Below are 3,670 nucleotides of genomic sequence, written 5' to 3' on the forward strand. Positions count from 1 at the left end.
AAAAAAAAAAAGAATAAAGAAGATTGAAGAAAGACTACACAGCATATGAGACACCATAAAGCAATAAAATATTTGAATTTGGGGCATTTCAGAAGAAGAGATGAGCAAAGCATGTAAAACCTATGTAATGAAATAATCGCTGAAGACTTCACAAATCTTGCTAGAAATCTAGACATCCAGATACAACAAGCTCAAAGATCCCCAAATAGATACAACCCAAAAAAGTGTTCTCCATGGCACGCTATAATATAGCTTTCAAGAGTCAAAGACAAAGAGAGAATTCTGAAACCAGCAAGAGAAAAATATCAAGTCACATACAAGGGAACTCCCATCAAACTAACAGAAGATTTCTCAGCAGAAACATTATGGCCAGGAGAGAATGGGATGATAGATTCAAAGTGCTAAAAGAAAACAACTGCTCACCAAGAATGCTATCCTTCAAAAAATGAAGTAGAAATAAAGTCTTTCCCACACAAGCAAAAACTGAGAGAAATCATCACCAGACTGGCCCTATGAGAAATGCTTAAGAGAGTCCTACATCCGGAAGCAAAAGGATAATATCTGTCATCATGAAAGTACAAAACTCACTGGTAGAGCAGACATACAACTGAGAAAAAGAAAGACTCAAATGCTACCACTACAGAAAACCACCTAATCACAGTGACAAACGATAAGAAAGAAAGGAACAAAGGATGTACAAAATAACCAGAAAATAATTTTGAAAATGACAAAAACAAGTCCTAACCTATCAATAACAACCTTGAATGTAAACAGATTAAATTATCAACTTAAAAGATATAGACTAGCTGAATGGATTAAAAAAAAACATTATCCAACTATATGCTGCCTACAAAAAACTCATTTCACCTATAAAGACACTTATAGACTGAAAGTGAAGGGATAGAAAAAGAAATTCCATGTAAATGAAAACCAAAAATGAGCAAGAGTAGCTACACTTGTATCAGATAAAACAGACTTTAAGTCAAAGACAGTAAAAAGAGACAAAGAAGGTCATTATGTAATGATGAAGTGCTCAATTCAGCAAGAATATATAACAATTTTAAATATATACGTACCCAACAATGAAGCACCCAGATATATAAAGCAAATGTTATTGGAGCTAAAGGGAAAGACAGACTACAATAAAGTAATAGGTGAGGACTGCAACACCTCACTTTCATCATTAGACAGAAAATCAACAAAGAAACATTGGATTTCAACTGCACCTTATGTTTTTGTTTGTTTTAGAAATGGGGTCTCGTTCTACCACCCAGGCAGTGGCACCATCATGGCTCACTGCAGCCTTCAACTCCTGAGCTCTATCGATCCTCCCATTTCAGCCTCCAGAGTAGCTGGGACGACAGGCATGTGCCACCGTGCCCAGCTTAAACTGTGCTTTAGACCACATAGACCAAACACACATTTACAGAATATTTTATCCAACAGCTGCAGAATACATATTCTCACCAGCACATAGAAAATTCTCCAGGACAAAGCGTATGTTAGGTCATAAAGCTAGTCTCGACAAATTTTTAAAAATTGAAATCATGTCAAGTATTTTCTTAGACCACAATGGAATAAAACTAGAAATCAATAACAAGAACTTCGGAAACCACAAATACATGGAAATTAAACAACATGTTCCTGAACAAGCATTGCGTCAATGAAGAAATTAAGAAAGAAATAAAAAAAATTGCTTGAAACAAGTGAAAGTGGAAGCACAATACACCAAAACCTGTGTGGACCCAGCAAAAGCTGTGCTAAGAGGAAAGTTTATAGCAGTAAATGCCTGCATCAAAAAAGTAGAAAAATTTTAAATAAACAACCTAACAGTGCACTGCAAGGAAGTAGAAAAGCAAGAACCAAACTGGAAATTAGTAGAGGGAAAAATAATAAAGATAAGCAGAGAACTAAATTGAGACTAAAAAAATACAAAAGATCAATGAAGTGAAAAGTTGTTTTTTGGCCGGGCGTGGTGGCTCACGTCTGTAATCCTAGCACTCTGGGAGGCCAAGGCGGGCGGATTGTTTGAACTCAGGAGTTCAAAACCAGCCCGAGCAAGAGCGAGACCCCATCTCTACTAAAAATAGAAAGAAATTAATTGGACAACTAAAAACATATAGAAAAAATTAGCCGGGCATGGTGGTGCATGCCTGTAGTCCCAGCTACTCGGAAGGCTGAGCCAGAAGGATTGCTTGAGCCCAGGAGTTTGAGGTTGCTGTGAGTTAGGCTGACGCCACAGCACTCTAGCCCAGGCAACAGTGAGACTCTGTCTCAAAAAAAATAAATAAATAAAAAGTTGTTTTTTGAAAAGATAAACAAAATAAATAAACCACTAGCTATGTTAACCAAGAAAAAAAGAGAAAACCCAAATAAACAAAATCAGAAATGAAAAGGAGACATTACCACTGACACCCCAGAAATGCAAAAGATCAGTAGAGACAAGCGTGAACAACTACATGCTAACAAACAGGAAAACCCAGAGGAAATGGATAAATTCCTGGACACATACAAGCTGCCAAGATTGAGCCAGGAAGAAATAGAAACCTGAACAGACCAATAATGAGTAATAAGAATGAATCAATAATAAAGTCTCCCAACAAAGAAAAGCCCAGGACCAAATGGATTCGTTGCTAAACTCTACTAAACTCATAAAGAAGAACTAACACCAATTCTTCTCAAATTATTCCAAAAAATTGAAGAGGAGGGAATCCTTCCTTATTCATTCTATGAGGCCAGCATGAGGCTGATACCAAAACCAGACAAGACACACCAAGAACAAAACCTACAAGCCAATAGCCCTAATGAACATAGATGTAAAATATTTCAACAAAATTCTAGCAAACCAAATCCAACAATATATCAAAAAGGTAATACACCACGACCAAGTGGGATTTATCCCAGGGATGCAAGGATGGTTCAACATGCACAAATCAATAAATGTAATACATGACCTCAACAGAATGAAGGACAAAAACCATATGATCATCTCAACAGATGCAGAAAAAGCATTTGATAAAATTCAACATTCCTTTATGATAAAAATTCTCAATAAATTAGGTATAGAAGGGAAGTACCTCAACACAGTAAAAGCCATACATGGCAAACCCACTAACATCATAATGAATGAGGAAAAGTTGAAAGCCTCTCCCCTAAGAACTGGAACAAGGCAAAGATGCCCAATTCCACCACTTCTATTCAACATAGTGCTGGAAGCCCTAGCCAGAGCAATCAGGCAAGAAAAAGAAATAAAAGGCATCCAAATTGAAAAAGAGGAAGTCAAACTGTCCCTCTTTACAGATGATATGATCTTATATTTAGAAAAACCAAAGATTCCACCAAAAAACTCTTAAAACTAATAAAGGAATTCAGTAAAATTGCAAAATACAAAATCCACATAAAAAATTAGTAGCATTTCTATACAACAATAACAAACCAACAAAGATATCAAGAATTCAATCACATTTACAGTATTATTTACAAAAAATAATAAAATATCAAGGAATAAATTTAACCAAGGCAGTGAAAGCCCTCTGCAAGGAAAACTACAAAACACTCATGAAAGAAATTGAAGAGGATACAAACAAATGGAAAGACAGTCCATGCTCACGGATCAGAAGAATTAATATTGTAAAAATGACGATGCTGCCCAAAGCAGTCTACAGATTCA

This window comes from Propithecus coquereli, unplaced genomic scaffold (genome assembly GCF_000956105.1).
Source record: "Propithecus coquereli isolate 6110/MARCELLA unplaced genomic scaffold, Pcoq_1.0 Scaffold935, whole genome shotgun sequence".
Lineage (NCBI taxonomy): Eukaryota > Metazoa > Chordata > Mammalia > Primates > Indriidae > Propithecus > Propithecus coquereli.